The 17,271-nt window shown below is 43.2% G+C and overlaps 1 protein-coding gene across 11 annotated transcripts in view; it reads left to right on the plus strand.

The window, feature by feature from the left end:
* ANKRD44 (ankyrin repeat domain 44) overlaps positions 1 to 17,271 on the plus strand; it is a 137,810-nt gene that overhangs the window by 40,850 nt on the left and 79,689 nt on the right. The window lies entirely within an intron of this gene.

Below are 17,271 nucleotides of genomic sequence, written 5' to 3' on the forward strand. Positions count from 1 at the left end.
ACAAAACCATGAGAGAGAATATATATCTTACGGAGCCATAGCCAGGAAGAACTACCTGGAAGTAGGTATGAAATATATATTCTTTTATGCAGCAGGTTTTCAGTGAATTTGTCTGATTTCTGGTGACTGAAATGTTTGGTCCATAGCAAGTTTTTTTTTTGAATAATCACGGAAAACAGAAGTGCTTCATTGTGAGCGAAGGCAAAGATGGGTCACAGTGATGACAGTGGTATCAATGCTTATCACTCACATTGCACATAGTCACTGTCAAAAATAGTCATTAGCCCTTCCTTGCACTCTCCAGACATGGGAGAGTTTGAGGTCATGAGAAATTTGTATTGGGACACGTAGGTTCTTTACTGGAGCAACAAAGCCAAGACTTCTAGTCTCTGACCCAGTGTGCAATTGGTAGACCTGGCAAAGGTTCTGAATATGCTGTTATGTGGGCTGCTGATTCTGCTTCTTCCCCAGGCACATTATTTACATAGATAAATCCGTGCTGCATTTTTTAGCAATGGAATTGTTGTCACTGGTATCATACGGGTGAAACTGGGATGCATTGAACTTAAATTTATTTTGTTGTATTATATCTTATTGAAGCATGAATGGGCCCTTGATGCTTTCTAAAAGATGGTTTCACGTTCTGGTTGTTAATTTTTACCACTACTTAGCTCATTTTGAGTGCTTATTAGCAGGCTCTTAATTCAGTGACATCGTTGCCCTTTTTTAATCCACCTTCTAGAATTTAACACAGAATGTTACATATTAGGATGAGAACATTATTACTACATTCTTTTCACTCTAGTAGTTTTTATATTACAGTGAACACACTGATTAAACATTTATCTGGAAAAGGCCATGATGAAAAGAAAACGTAATTAAATATAGGAACTCAATGTTGGAACTCCTGACTTGAGGCTGAACTGATAAATGAAATTAAATTCACATGGCAGAGAAAAGGTATTGTAAAACTCATCTGGTATTGCAGTTTAATTTTTTTTTTCACCTAACTACACAACAAGCTGCATATATCATCAACTACAGGAACTGATTCCTTGAAGGTCTCACTTAAAGCCCACTTATTGAAATTGTGTTGTACCAGAGTTGCTTGGTCTTTGGAAAAAAGAAAAAAGAATCATCTACATTTGAAACTCAAGCAGCACTGGTGCAGGAGAGCTAGGTATGGCACAGTTTGGGGCTCCTAGTCCAATTTAAAACCAAAGCAAACAAAAGACCAGCCAAGCATTTAAACAAGATTGCTAAAGAGGAATAAACCTGTGTCCCCTGTATGAATACAGGTGTTGAAGCAGGTAGGCAAACACGGTGCTCAGTTGCCTCCAAGGTAGCGGGGCTGGGCCAGGGCTTGTCTTTGAAGGCTGCCTGTATCTGTCCTTCCCGTGTGCGTGTTCAGGCATCTTGGCACCTGCTGTAGCTGAATCAGGAAGACAGAATAGACTTTCCTGTCAGACTAATTATAGTCCTTTAAAGAGATTAATTAACCCTTCTTTTCCTACAAAGGGCCTTTATCAGTGAATGCCATGTTGGGGAGAGGCTGCAGAATTACCTGCCACCTGGGATTGCTTCCAGGGATCAGCAGTGGCAGTGCAATGACTTGCAGCCAGAGTCTTATGTTGGGCAGATAGCTTGGTGACCAAACCACATGTAGGACAAAGTGAGACTGGAAGTACTGCTGAATCCATGGCTGGCAGTGGATTTAGGCAGCTCTGTGAGGTACAGCTGTGAAAAAACAACCTATAATTAAACATCGGTTGGACTCGATGATCCGGTGGGTCTCTTCCAACCTGGTTGTTCTGTGATTCTGTGATTCTGTGATTTGGGGAAATTAAAATCAATGTATACTTCTCGCTTTCCGCTTTATACTTTCCACTAAGTGCTTTTCATCTTCTATAGCATGGTAAAATTATCTTTCCTTCCTTCCTTCCGTCCTTCCTTCCTTCCTTCCTTCCGTCCTTCCATCCTTCCTTCCTTCCTTCCTTCCTTCCGTCCTTCCTTCCTTCCTTCCTTCCGTCCTTCCGTCCTTCCTTCCTTGGAATGATTAGTTATTTCTCTGATGTGATGCTGTCTCGTTAGATATGGGATGTGTTTTGCCCTCTTGGAGTATTGAGGAGCTGCCAGTGGTAATCGGTACCTGAGTGATAGACCCTGTGAAGTGTGGGTGTTGGGGATACAGACCTTCTCACTGCTCTGCTGTGACTTTTGAATCAGTTCCATGGGGAGAAGGGATGGGGAGGATCGTTTTCCCCCTAGCTGTATGTTAATTATTGTGCCATCTGTGTCACTGAGGGCGTTGGTTGGATTTTCGGTGTGACAGGAGACAGTGGTGTGCTGGAAAGCAAACAGTGGCAAATCCAGTTCCTTACCCAGGGGCTAGTTCATGACTCCTTAGGAAGGAAGGGAAGCTGAGTCCCTGGGCTGCTCAGCTCCCCCTGTGGCTGGGTTTTCAAAGCACAGGCCAGTGTGGGAGTGAGCCGTGGTGCCTATGGAGTCCAGCTGAGGGTAACAAATGAAATATTATCTTGGCAGTAGGAACCAAGCGTGACAAAAAAAATACCCTAAAGCAATTAATCTTTGTGCTTCCTTACTGTCCGTGTCTTCTCTTCTAGTTTTGATTAGCCATGGTTAACACAGCTGGGCACTCAACTCCCCTGAGTTCCTCTGATGTAAGCACGATGCTCTGCATCCATGGAGGATGAGGGGCCTGAGCAGCTTGGTGCTTTCTGTGTCCCTCATCTGCCTGCTCCACGATGGCTGCAGTACCTGAGCTGTCAAAGTACCCCGTGTTGGTTCTGCCTCATTGGTACGAACATGGTTTTCAGCACTTGATGTTGTTTCCCTCTGGAAATCTTTGTGCCCAGGTGATGTTCTGCTGGAGATCCTTTAAGGAGAAGTGTTTTCTGTATGTATGTGTATAAGCATCTTTGGTTATGCAACCAGATTGAGAGCTTGGTGGCATTTTTCATATGGCCCTGACTTGATTTTGTGGCACCTGCCTTGGGGAGGGGCTGGGACTGGTGTTCACAGCCTGACCCCTTGTCTCCAGAGGGGACAGCAGACAGTAGGGAGTAGAAATGAACGGTTACGGCAGAGTAAGCATGAGCAGAGATTTTGAAATTTGACTTTTTGAATGAATGGTGGATATGTACATGTGAACCTAGTGCTGTGATGCCATACAGACTTACGAATGCCTGGTTTTCTGTTCATCTAAATGTCTTTTTTTGTGGAACAGGATGAAGAGGAGAGCACAAACGATTTTTCCTATTTTCTTGTAATTTCATTTATCCTGATGCCTGGGAGTTCATTTGGAGATCTCATCACCAATTCTTCTATAAATGTCAATTTACTTAGGAAACTTAATAATGCTGTCACTCAACAGAAAGTACTGGAGAAATATTTCCAGTGCTTTGCAAATGTTGAAAGCATAAAGCCTGAAAATATTTGAAAGGAGACTCAATCCCATTACAATTTTACATGTGCTTTACTGTGCTTGTTTTTTAGACTAAGTCAGCATCTACCTCTATAAAGTGCTTTGAGGCTGTTGGATGCCTCCAGGAATTTAAAGAGATGTTGGAAAAACGTTGCTGTCACCAACTTTAAAGCCCTAGTGGCTCTGATCTCCGGCTTGGCAAAGGGAAATGTGGCAGTTCTGGCGGCTTATGCTGAGCGGTTGAACTAGTGGAAGGGTGATCTTTGCTATGCAGCTCACTAGTGCTGGCCACTGGGTCTGGTACTGGAAGGCTGAGGGACAAACCAGTCATGGGTTGTTTTGGGTGCTAGGAGGTGTGGTTAGAGCACCTGCAATTTTGACCTACTCAGTAGGTGTGGTGTTTTGCCATGTGCAGTTCTGTCAGTCTCCTGCTACCTGTCTAGCTCTGCTCACCAAGCGCCACGAATACTTGGTTTCATTGTTCTGTTTGGAGGTGGCGGTGCACACATTTTCTGGCACCGATGTGACTTCTGACGCTCGTCAAAATGAACAGTGAAAATAAATAAGAGCAGTATGGACCTGCACCTCCATGAGCCAAGCCCTGGGGATGGGCAGCTCCAGGGGAGGTACTTCCCGACTCCTCTGCTCCATCGCTGTAGCACACACCATGTATAAAACACGGGCTGAGATACCTGCGATGGCTTTGGCAGAACAAAACGGCAGAAATATTAATCTATCCACTTCTTCTGATTTATGGATTTTGTTGTAGTTGTCAGTGTCACCTTAGCGGAGGTTTGCAATTGCAGCATTTTGTTTGCTTGTCAATTTTTATCGACTTCTAGATTACACAATTCTGATTTGCTATAAACCAGCAAATTAATCCCCTTACAGGCTTCAGGAATCTCCTGCTTGTTCAGAGTACATAGTTTTTCTTCTCCCATCATGCAAACAGACTTGTAATTTGTTCCTTATCTGGAACATCTTAATTAGAATTTCAATATATGATGGTGTTTGAGCAGCAATGTTTGTGAGAAACGATTAGGAGAAATGAATGCGAGAAGGGGTTTTCTGCTCATAAGAATAAAATTTCTTACCACCTTTTTAAAAAAATATCAAAAATTGCAGGCTCCTGGTCTTTAACAGATACAGTTCTTAATCTCCTTTTCATTACATTGTTTCTAAATTTCAGTGAGGCTTGTGGGGTGAATTGTACTCAAGCTGGGAAAACACCTTCACCTTCATGACAGGTCTTGTAATTTTTTTAAGCTGAGCAATGTGACAGTTCTTCATGAAGGCATGAAAACTGAGTCATGTTTCATGAAAACAGCAAGAGAGCATCTTGCTGTCTCCTGAGTCACAACACACTGGTGCTGCTGGCACACATAATGTTGCTAATTAACAGCGATGCATTCAGTAGGCAAAACAGGTCTGAGTTCCATCTGTACACCTGGTGAACCTTCCTTACACTCTACACTTCAGGACTTGGGTTTCAGTGGTAGCCCTCAATCTGGCTATTCTAACTCTAGTCCACTCTTAAACACAGGTGTAATTGTTTTTATGTGATTAAAAAACCTGACTTGCTGGAGCGGGTAGGTAGTCTGTCTTTTATTTCTTTGGTTACTCCTGCTGTATCATACACAAAGGATGAATCTTTTTCAAGTGACATTGCTGTGGAAAGGTGGAGTCGGTATCTGTGTGAATGTAGCCAGCAGGGAAGCTGCAGAGGTCACAGGTGGTGGTCATCAGAGGGCTTCTATGTTTAAATATCCTCAAGCTCCATACTTGTAGCAAAGAGGAAGAACACAGTTTTATACCTCTTTGCTTTCCGATATTTGTCACTGATTTGTTTTTAGCAGTCATGATTCTTCACTGTAAAACTGTAGCTCAGCAGGAAGGATCAGTTTGACATAATGGCTATAAAGTGGAGAGGGGCAGATTTAGACTAGACATAAGGAAGAAATTCTTCACAATGAGGGTGGTGAGGCACTGGCACAGGTTCCCAGGGAAGTTGTGGCAGCTCCGTCCCTGGAGGTGTTCAAGGCCAAGCTGGATGGGGCCTTGGGCAGCCTGAACTGGTGGGACATGTCCTTGCTTACGGCAGGGGGACTGGAATTTGATAATCTTTAAAGGTCTGTTCCAACTCAAACTGTTCTATGATTCTATGATTAATTGTCAGAAGAGGAAAGGAGCTGGACTTGGTCAATGACAAAGACTTAGGTGGTTGTGAAGATCAGAAGATGTCAGATTTGCACACTGAAGAGTATGTTGGCTTGAGACCCTGTGCAATGCTACAGACTCGGGGAAGAGTGGCTAGGAAGCTGCCTGGAGGAGAGGGACCTGAGGGTGTTGGTTGACAGAGACTGAACATGAGCCTGCAGTGGCCCAGGTGGCCAAGAAGGCCAGTGGCATCTTGGCTTGTATCTGAAACAGCGTGACCAGCAGGTCCAGGGAGGTTATTCTCCCTCTGTACTCGGCACTGGTGAGACCGCTCCTCGAATCCTGTGTTCAGTTCTGGGCCACTCACCACAAGAAGGATGTTGAGGCTCTGGAGCGAGTCCAGAGAAGAGCAACGAGGCTGGTGAAGGGGCTGGAGAACAGGCCTTATGAGGAGCGGCTGAGGAAGCTGGGGTTGTTTAGCCTTGAGAAGAGGAGGCTGAGGGGAGACCTCATTGCTCTCTACAACTACCTGAAAGGAGGTTGTAGAGAGGAGGGTGCTGGCCTGTTCTCCCAAGTGATAGGGGCCAGGACAAGAGGGAATGGCCTCAAGCTCCACCAGGCTGGATATCAGAAAGAAATTTTACACAGAAAGAGTCATTGGGCACTGTTAGAGGCTGCCCAGGGAGGTGGTTGAGTCCCCATCCCTGGAGGTGTTTAAAAGATGGGTAGATGAGGTGCTCAGTGACATGGTTTAGGGACAGATAGGAATGGTTCGACTGAATGATCCAAGAGGTCTTTTCCAACCTAGTGATTCTGTGAGACTGAATGTAACTGCTCATTTCCAGCCTGAGTCGAATGTGGCTGGAGGCTGACTAGTGATGTCCAACTGTGATTTTTTCCCCCTCTTATCTCTGTTAAACACTGCTTAGCAAACTCAGAATGCATTATGGGCAACATTTGCTCTCTTAATACAGCAAGCTGAATGAAAGCTGGAGTTAGATAACCCAAAACTTGTGTGTTATCAGTTATTACTTCGTACAAGAGCAAGCTGTGTTGTGTGGTACTTCAATTATCTGAAACAGAGCGGACTGGTGAGGTTGGGCACAGCCATTTAGAAATGAGATTTGTGGGTTTTTTTCTTCACAGAAACCTGCTTACAGTATTTCCTGAGGCTTTTCTCAGAATCTATGTCAGTGCAGCAAGTCAGCTAGTGGCAGCTCTGTCTTGGGGAGTAGAAACGTAGCACACTGACACTGTAATATCTTTATACAATGACCTAGATTCAAAATGTATTGTTCTTGGCTTGCAGAAATCTTTTCAAATATTTAATATGACTTGGAGCTGGGTTGTTTTTTTTTTTTTCTTTTTCCTCCTTTAGAGACAGAAATAAAATTGCAGTGAGAAATACTTAAAATGCCTCTAGGACCCGAACAGTTTCAGGGAACAGAGGAACAGTTAGAATTAGAATACAACAGAAACATGCAGTCTGCCCCCATGGTCTACATATTGCTGTGGCATGGAAAAGGATGAGGGATTTCCCATGTTTCATTCTGCTGCTTATGTCTGTATGGATTTCGCCTTCTAAATTTTATATGATGTCCAGTTTACAGGTTAGAAGTCTGAATTAGATTTCAAACGAGACCATTGAAAATCCAGATTGCCTTACTCAAAGCATGCAGTAGGGTAGCTCCTTCCTCTTGAAGCCTGGAGTGGCAGGACCAGTGCAGTCCTAGTTTTAGTCCAGTCACATCTGAAGTCTAGACTGCAGAGCTGGCGTGTCCAAAGTGGGAGAGCAGGGTGCTGTGGGTGGCTTGTCCTCACCAGGAGGACATCGCTGCTTTTCCACCCCTCTCTCTAGTTTCTGCCTCAAGATTCTGCCTGTGTTTAAACAGCCTGAAATAATTTGTACAGGCATCTCACTGGGATGCAGAAGGGTGCGTCCAACTTTTTTTGCTAACATTAAGGATAGTCCTGTGGCTTAAAAAGCTCTCTGCCAACTTTCTTTTTAGCTGAGTGCATAAGGACCGAATTCCCCTTGGGCAAGTCCTGTTCACTGTGTGGTTTCAGTGAGACTTTGCAGATTGTGGAGAGAAACTGTTGTCCTATTTGTCTTACCCCAGAGGAGAAGGGAATCTGGAGCCTCTGTGAAGTGGCTGCAAGCAGAAGTCCTATCCTTTCCAGTGCAGAAGTCTCTGTGAGAGCATGTCAGCAGACAGTGGGAACAGGCTGCTTCCTTTTTTTTTCCTTCCTTTATAATTTTTTTTTTTTTAACTCCTTGCAATCATGGAGAATTAAGATGGTGAGATTGCACAACCTTTCCCACCCTTTGGAAACCTTTGCCATCCCTCTGAAAGGTCATACAGCACTAACCATTGCTTTCAGTCTCTTCGTGTAGTTTGAAAGTTTTTGCTATCAGCTTAAATGCAGCCAGGGGTAGATGGCTGTTAAATACATTCTGTTTGTCCTATCCTGAAAATCTATAGTCTATAATGCAGCTAGACTGCACTTTCCTTCATGTCCTTCTGAAGTGCTGGGCAGCCAGCAAGTGGCGAGCTACATATACCAGCATAAACAACAGGACATCAGAGAAGGAGACATACAGGTCTGGAATTATGATTTGTCACCATGCAAGATCTTCCCAAGAACTAAGAGGAAGGAGGCTGTGAGACGCAGAAAGATTTTCTTGGTTCAGCCGATCAGAGCCACAAGGGTCTGAGAGTGACCAAACAAGATGACAAAACAGGACAGTACAGTGTTTTACCAAACTGGTTCCTTGAGGAAGAGGTGAGCAAGTGAAGAGCTCAGCCTGGGCTTTGCTTTAGATTCTCTCAGATCTTGTTATCTTCTGATGTGTCTTGTGAAGAGTGAGTCTTGTGAGTCTTGTGAAGAACTATGAAAATGAATAAAAAAATATTATGATTTTACTTCCACAGAACTCTGGTTTGGCTTTTATACGGGATTTAGAAAGGGAACTGTAAGGACAACACCTACTTCTTGACTTTATGTAGCAGGGTTCGTATCCAATAGCATTATCCCCAAAAGACATTTCCTTACCCAAGAAAGCATCTGGAGTGACTCCTTTACAGTGCAGATGTGTTCTCCACGCTCTTCTTCTAAAACCAACTTCTCTGACAGGCAGAATGACTGGAGGAGGTCTCAGTTAAAAGGACATGTTTGAATATCACAGGCATCCCTGGTGCTGTTGCCAGAGTGGGTGGCCAGGGAATCATAAAAGAGCAGGAAAGTCAGGCTGGATTGGGAAATCCTCCTGTTTGTTTAGGTTTTATCATTTAGCTAGGCTACTGTAATTCAGCTTTCCTGATCTCATTAGGCTGTTACCAGCTCTTTCTGCTGTTGTCATTAAAGAAAGGTTGCGAATAATGCCCTCCTTACCGGCACGGGCAAAACTGAATGTAAAGCACATTGCCCCTGCCTTGGCAATAAGCACTTACATGCCTTGGCTGATTAAGTGGTAGTGGGTTGCTTTTGTTTTGTAGTAAGGTTGCATGTTTACTGGACGCAATTTGACAAAACTCATACTGGAATGTTTACAAAGAAACTGGAGAGGATTTTGTGATCTGTAGTCTTTAGAGACTCAAGATACAGCTTTTTTATTTTTTCATATACAACCTCTGTCAAAAAAATAATTATTTTGTTCAAGCTTTAAAGTATTCCTTTATGGCAAGAGTTTGGCATCAGACTCATGATGCATGACAGAACAACGCTGAATAATAGGTTTTTCAATTTTGAAGTGAAATGGCTCACACAAAATAGATGAAGGGTGGAAGTGTTAAGCTACGCAAGTTTAATGAACTTTCTTTCAGCTTTAATAAGCTATGGCCTCTGTAGCAAAATAAAAAATGTGGTTTGGATTACAAGTGGCACCTGCAGTTTGGGATTAAAAGGGGTTTTGTAAAAACTGGCTTGCTCTGTCCCCTACTCTCCCTTTTCTGATTTGCCTGAGCCCTTTGTGTTACAGAGGGACAGGAAGCAGACAGCACTCTTTCCCACTCTTGCGTTCCATTCTGTTCACTTGATGATTCTCTGCCCTTCTCTGTTGCAAGAAGGCTTTTATGAGCCTCTGTTTGGAAAGGAGTGTGGCTTGTCTTGACCTTGTTGGGATGGTCATTCTGTGGCTGAGCACTCTCAGGCTGAGCACCCCCTGGCCAAGCCTTTTTCTCTGGGAAAGAAAGCTCTGTTTAGGCAATGATTATCCAAGACCAGAGGGGATCAATGTGTCTAGAAGTGACATGGACAGAGAGAGGGTCTCTAATGTAGCTGGGCTCTATCTGAGTGCAGACCTTACCGCTTGGCTTGTATGGCAGGAACTGGGACTGACAGAAAAAAGAGCCACATGTATGAAATAAATGAGCTGTGTTGGGAACTGGGGTGCTGAGTCCCTTTCTCATCTTCCTTCTTAGTGCTGGAGTGTTTCAGCAAGAGATGGTGGCTATGGCAGTGACTGTGGAAGCTCCTTGAGAAGTAGAAGGAGGAAGGTTCACATCCTACTTCCTCAGCTGATGAGAATGCATATTTTGGCCTCGTGCTTCTCATTCAAGATTAATTTTTCTCAGATATGGAGATGTATTTAGTGCATGGGGTTGTGTGAGATGAACAGAAGGTTCACGCTACTTCTCTAAACTGTGACAGGAGTCTTGGAGACATCTTGCAGCCTTTCCAGAGGTTATCCAAACAAAGGTGTTTATAACATATAATGATAACTTGTTGGAAGGAGGAGTGTAATAGCTCATTACAGCTCTCAGGCTCATCTTTGCTTTATTTTGGGTCTGTGCAAAGTCATTTTGAAGCTTCTGGATTTGTCATGGTCAGATGCATCGTGCTGGGAAGATCCTGAACTGGTTTCTGAAGTGAAGCCAATTTTGAAGCCTTTTAAAATTTCCATTTAATTTATCTGGCCTGGCTACCTGACGTTGCATTCATCTGTGAAACTTGATTTTTTAATTTTTTTTCCTGTCATCTTCAGTAGTTTGGTTGATGATGAGTGTGAGGATGTTATCAGGATATGTTAAATTCGAGCTAACTTTGCTAATCTGTTCCAGATTCAAAATAGAGGTAGAACATCTGCTCTGGTTGTTGAGCAGAGCTCCATGCCAACTGTAGCACGCTTAATGCAAAGAAAGAGATGAAATGCTGTTATGGACTGATCTGCATGTTCACACATAGTTGCTCTGCTATTAATGGAAATAACACTGTTATCAGCCTTGGTAGTTAAACATTTTTAATCTGAATTTTATACTAGCTGTGCAGAAGGCAAATGCAGAGACTAAAATCTGCAAAGGATTTTACTGTTTCATGAAAACAGTACTAGCTGACCACGGTGCTCTTCAAGAGCTCTATAAGCTCCACAACCCTCTAAGAGAAAATGGGAAACAACAACAGTGGTATTTAGCAGCTTTTAAAATGTATTTGACACCTGCTATGTATGAGAAAGTAAGCTGGGAGGTGTTCTGAGTTTTTCTGGACCTGGCAGAAGGCTGTTGGGATGATGCTCATTCCCCAGAGGAATGTCCTGTGTTGCAGTGCTGAGGAGGCAGGCAACGGGTAGGCTTTGTGTGAGGTGTGCAGTGCTAGGGCAAGGTACTTGAACCCCAGCAGGATCCACCTGTAACATAATGGCAAGACCAAGCAAGTCAGATGTTTCAGATTTTACTCAAGTCCCTAAGATGTCTTGTCCCTCCCTTGCATCACTTTTGTGATCCCAGAGGCTTGCTGTCATCTGGTGCTTGGTCCCTGTGACAGCAGGACCTTGGAAGTATTGCAGATCACTGCTAAGAAGATGAGGTTCAGGAATATGCAAAATTGTGACTGCAAAATATATCCATCCTTAACAGAAATTTGGTGTGTGAACTGATGTGAAGGAAACCATAACTGTAATTACATTCTGATGAGTGAACGGAATGGAATCTGAAAGTTCTGCTGGGGTTATGCCATGTGTTAATGTGTTTCTACACAAAGGCACTGAACTCCCCTTGAACTTCTGTAAATATATATATTTGTATTGATTTCTCTGGAAATTTCTCTAGTGCCATGTACCATACTATTTAAGTAATTGCTCCTCTTATGGTACAATATCCAGCTGAAATGCAAGAAGATGCCTCTTCTCCGATTTTTTATTGGAACTTCAGTCTGCTGTAGCTTATCCTTTTTGCATCGAGCTTTGTATTTATGTAGGTGGGGTGTGAATTTTGTTTGGGCTCTTTTGCTTTAGTGTGTTCATTCCGTTACTTACTGAAGCCTGCAGAAAGAATCCCTTTGACTTTCAGCGGCCATTGAGCTAGATGAGGTTTGTAAGTGGTGGTCTCCTGCAGTTCACTGCTTGCAACTCAGCCAGGTTGGTAACCAGTGTTCTGGTTTGTGTTGCCTTTAGTAGAACAGAAATGCACTCTCCTTGCGTGCAGCCATTCAAACTCTCTGTAGCTTGGATGTGGAAACAACTTTTTATGTATTGCAAATTGTTCTCATGTTCCCTCTAAATGTCTTCCTGTGTAGGCTGAATAGCTCCGATCTGTTTAGATTTTCCTGTAAATCATGTTTTACAGCTCTGTTTTGCTCCTCAAGGTGCCCCAAACCAAATGTCTCACTGTAGTCACAGCCTAAGCAGGACTGAGCAGCACAGAAGGGCTCCTGTATGTTTTGCAAGCCATATTCGTGTTTTAAGGTCGCTTCCTCTTTCATAACATTGTTCTCTTACGTTCCGTTAGTAAATTGCAGTCCCAAATTCATTCTTACACAGAATTGCTATGTAACAACCCTGATTTTCTTGCTAAAGGGCACAGTGTGTTCTCCACTTGGAACAATGTCATTGTCTCCTTCCAGCTCAGTTGTTTAATTTGTCAAGATGGTTGTAAATTCTGATCCTGCCCTCCAACGTCCTTGTAGTTGCTTGTAGTTCAGAAGTATCTGCAAATTTATTAAGGCGCACTCTGTTTCATAGCTGCCTTCTTTGTGTATTCATTAATATAAACCAGACACCGTTAACCAGCGGAAATCCTAATCTCACCAAGTAAGATCTTACAGGATCAGAGGCCACTTTATAGTTCTCTAAATCAGGATTAATTTTCTAAAAATGAAAGGCTTTTTATTAGAGTGCATGATGAGTATCAGTGCATGCTGCATATATCAGATATAGCACTTAATTACAGAACAGAGAGAGATTCACTGGACTGTTGCTCTGTACCGCCGAATGTTCAAGACGCGAGATGAAAGGCAGATCTCACTGCTGCTGCGCTGCAGGCGGAAAATGAAAAGGTTGTGTAAACCAGCTGTGCTGTGTGTCAAGGTCCTTGCTCATGGTTACCTCTGCAAGGAAGAGAGGGGTAGGGCATGCTTTCATAAGCTGAAGGAAGATAAATTTGCAACATTTCCGTTTCTCTTCTTTTTTTCTTTTTCCTACTTGGTTGCCACTACTGCTGGTGCAGTTGGGCGCAGGCAGAGTGTCTGCGGTCTCCACAGGTTGTGGGGCCACTGAATGTAGGAGATGGGTCAGTTTAGGTGGCCAGCTGCAGCCAGCATGAACCTGTTTGTTCCCCAGAGCATTCCCCTTGCACACAGAATTGTTATCACTTTTGTTTTCCCTTCTGGAATACAAGACCTATGAATCTCGAAAAAAAAAAAAAATTGCTAGTGTACTTGAAATGTGTTTGAATTGCAGCAGGACAAGTGAGCAGGAACTGAAGCTTTCAGTGGGGTTGATGTGTTTCAAGAGATCTTCTCCCCTAACAGCTTTATTCTTAAAGCTCTAGTGAAAAGCAGACTTGTGCTGAGGTTGCTGTTGCTCTGCCCTGCTCCTGGTCATTTTATTTCTCTTGAGGTTCATAACCTCGTGTTGCCTGGCCACCCCTCAACCGTGCTTCTGGGGGAGAGAAAGCACAGGGCTCTTCTGAAAGCAGATGGTGTAATTTGGCATACCACCTCTGACTTGGGAGTTCACTTAAACTGATTTACACCAGCTGGAATTTACGGCCCCAGAGATTTTACTTTCTGCTCTCCTCTTGTTCGGAGAGACTACTTTGGTGCTAGGCCCGCTTCCTTGCTCCTGCTGAGATGATGGATGGATTTTGGGGGAGGGGGAAAACCAAAAAGGCAAAGAGGAGTCAGAATTTCGATGTGACAAGAAGTACTCACATGGATTAGTCATGCAGCACTTGCTGCTGGGAATTTATAAAAAGAATTGGATCCTATTTTTGGTAGAACCATTAAAATCCTATGACTATTATTTAATGGCATTGCTGATATGTCTCCTGTGAGAAATTACACAGCACGCACTTTGTATCAAGACAAACCCCCAGGAAACTTTGACGAAACAAATTCAAGAGGACAGGAAAAATTCAGGATACCATTAGATTGATTATCCTCAGTCTTTGTAGATATTCCAACAAATTCTATTATGCTGTCTGCAACAGACTTTTCTCCACTAAAGTGGGTAATAAATGCTGGTGAATATAACAAATGTTATCCTGCTATGTTTAGTTTTGTCTGTAAAAAATGCTTTCTTATTTTAACTAGTCTGCAGCATGCTGAGTCTTTGTCTCCACTTGATTAACGTAACTTCAAGGTATTATTAACTAATTTTGTGATATGATCTACAGGCACTTTAGCCCCCTACCCCAAATGCCAAAGCCAAACCCTACCACTTACTTGGAGACTGTGGTCAGCCTCCAGTAATGAGAGTGAGGGGAAGGATGCTAGACAAGCTGAATTCAACATGCTCAGCTCTTTTCCTTTTTAGAAGTGATCTAAATTTAACATGCCGTGAGTTATTTTCGTGCCTTTAACTGATAAGTTTAACAAAACATAGGCCACTCACAGCGTGTTTGGTGCATAGAGGAATTTAAGGATTCCAGGAATGGCAGGATGTAACCTTCGCTTCACCTGGAAACATGAGCAATTCTTGGGGTGGTTGATAGGCTTCGTAATGAAAAATGGGAGGCAGCCAAAATCTGGAGCCAAGTGAAGAGCCAGAAATAGATCTGCCAAGAGGCTTGTTTTGCACTGTCCAGAATGGTATATCAGAAATTGTGCGAACAGAAATACCAGGCTTGATCCAGCATTGCCCAAGCAGAATCAATGCTGACTATTTTCCTTTTTTAAGTGTCATGGAAGTCTAACTAAATCAATGTTGTGTTAAAGTTTCAGCCTTCTCAATATGTTGTAATACTTTTTCTCCAGACAGTTTAAATTTTGCTTATGGTTTTCTTTCTCACTTGCTTCAAATGCAAGCATGTATTTGACAGTGTGTATTCACAATTAACCATGTTCAAGTGTGCATCACCTAAGAACTCCAGCTCTCCTTCTCTAGAAGCATGGAAATGGGGCAGCTGAGAGAGAGGCAAAGGTTTAAATCACTTGGATAAGGCAAGTAGAGGAGGGGAAAGGGGCAGTCACAGAGAGGACCAGAACAGGAGGATGCAGAGGGTTGTGGGAAGGCAGGGCTATGGACCACGTTTATTCTCACTACTTCACAATCAGCATGCTTATGGGAAGGTGAACTGAAGAATATTCTGCTTTGCATATCAGTAACTAAATAATTCGTTGTGATTATATTTAATTATGGAATCAGATCTGTTGTCTTCTTTGCCTGGCTGGAGATGTGCAGTTTTGTGGGTGAGATGTAAGTGAAAGCTGTTAGTGTCCTACTGAGTGGGAGCAGGGAGCCAGAAGCCTCTGGGAGCCCAGCCTGTTTCCAGTCCCAAGCCCAGTTTGCCATTGCAAAGGGCAATCTGGTACGGAGGAGAAATAATTTAAAAGCAGCTGGGTGTGTTGTGATGGCCCTTTTTCAGAGCTGAGCCATGCTCTAAGCAGTTCAGGTTGTCATTTTGCAAACATAGTGTAAGCAACATTCAAAGCAAGAGCCTTAACGGAAGGTGTTCTTCAGCTTGTCATCACACAATCTTGTTTCAGGCATCTTTACTGCTGCTACTTCAACCCTTTGCTGGTGATCATGTCTCTTTTCCCTTCCCATAATGATATCCAATAGCTGTAATAAAGGAGACTTGTAGTTCTGCAAAATGCATTGGTTCCCCTAAAGCTGATGATTTGTTTTTTCCATCCTCAAGATGCAGAAGGGTGTTTTGTTAGGCCTGAATTTCCAGCCTCTAAACCTGATCAGTACTGGATTCCAGGCACCCAGCTGAATTCAGCGGAGGGGTGGGATGCGTGCCCTGCCCTGGGCCACACTGCCTGGAGGCTTCGCAGTCTGCACAAGCTGCCTAGCGGTCCTGCAGAGTCAGGGAGGAGCTGCTGAGCCGTTTGGTTCCTTGTCATTAATTGTCATCCAGCTAGGAATGGCTAAAAGTGATTAAACTCAGGTTTTATTAATATCACAAGCAATGGCAATATCTGATGATCATGTTAGAATCACCTGATTCCAAATGTTTCCATGCCAAATATTTCTGGAAGTATTCAAGTCTTTATTTGTGAAGCCATGTGGGAAAGGCTGAGTGCATGCTTAAGTGCGAACTACCTACACACTGTGTCAGCATAACATGAATTATTCAGACATTTGTCAACAATTACTTAAAATGGGGAACCACTTATGGGTTACTGAGCATTTAACTAACCACTGGGGGCGGAGAGAAAGCACTGAATGCAGAACTAGCATTGTTTGTAGCACACTGAATGTCTTTGTAGACATCCTTGCCTGATGATGCCGTTCAGGATCCATCCCTTAGGGTTAAACCATACTGGCAGCTGTAGGTGTGCACTGAGGTATTTTTGCATTTGGTCACTAAGAGTTTCTTTGCATTTTGGTGGAGTTGCCATTCACCGTTTGAATTGAGACTGTGGGCAGGTTCAGGAGATGCTGGGTTGTCCAGGCAAACACAGACACCTCCCTTCAACATCTCTTTTTTTAAAAAAGTTTAGGTACAAAGTTGCTTTTGACACTAAATGTATGCTTTAGTTATGGTTTATATATACAGTTTTTTCTAATCTCAGGAGAGAGTAACAGCTAATGAAGTGTTGGTGAATGCTCCACTGCTCTCAGAGTATGTTTCCTGTGTGCCCTGTGCCATCAACGCTCAAGTCCTTACTATGGTCTGAAGGAAGAATGCTGCTTGAGGTTTCGGAAAAGCTAAATAGGAAGAGGCTGTTATAAATGTCGTGGAGAGAAACGGGGAACCATGACAGGAAAAACCAACACTCCTTGCTATTAAATTCTCAGTACATCCTTCTAAGCAACTCACAGCACAGTGTGGGAGCGAGTTACGAAGTCATTGGTCTGGGGAAAGTGTCAGAGCACAGGTCTTCTGTGTCCTTTCAACAGCAGTGTAAAAACAACACAAAGTTCCCTCAAGGTTTGCCAGAGCCATCTACCCAGAGTTTTTCTTGCTATCAAGATTGTTGATTTGTGTTTTGTTGAATACCTCTGTGTGTCCAGTATGCTTGTTGGTCCTTGAGCATGGAAACACAGGGGAACAAATTGAAATCAGTAGCAACATGCAGGCATACATTCTGTCCTTTCGGCAGTGGACTATGAGCAATCCTTATATATAATAGGGCTGATCTGCAAAAAATGTGAGGGCATAAGAAAATAGAATTAAATATATTTTTTTTTCCAGCAATATTTTAAATATTGCTGTGTGCAGGGTGTTTATTGATCTGGTGAGTAGGTATGTCCTAGGTATGTACGTTTGCTCACTTCACAAGCT

The sequence above is a fragment of the Phaenicophaeus curvirostris genome, chromosome 7 (genome assembly GCF_032191515.1).
Source record: "Phaenicophaeus curvirostris isolate KB17595 chromosome 7, BPBGC_Pcur_1.0, whole genome shotgun sequence".
Taxonomy (NCBI): domain Eukaryota; kingdom Metazoa; phylum Chordata; class Aves; order Cuculiformes; family Cuculidae; genus Phaenicophaeus; species Phaenicophaeus curvirostris.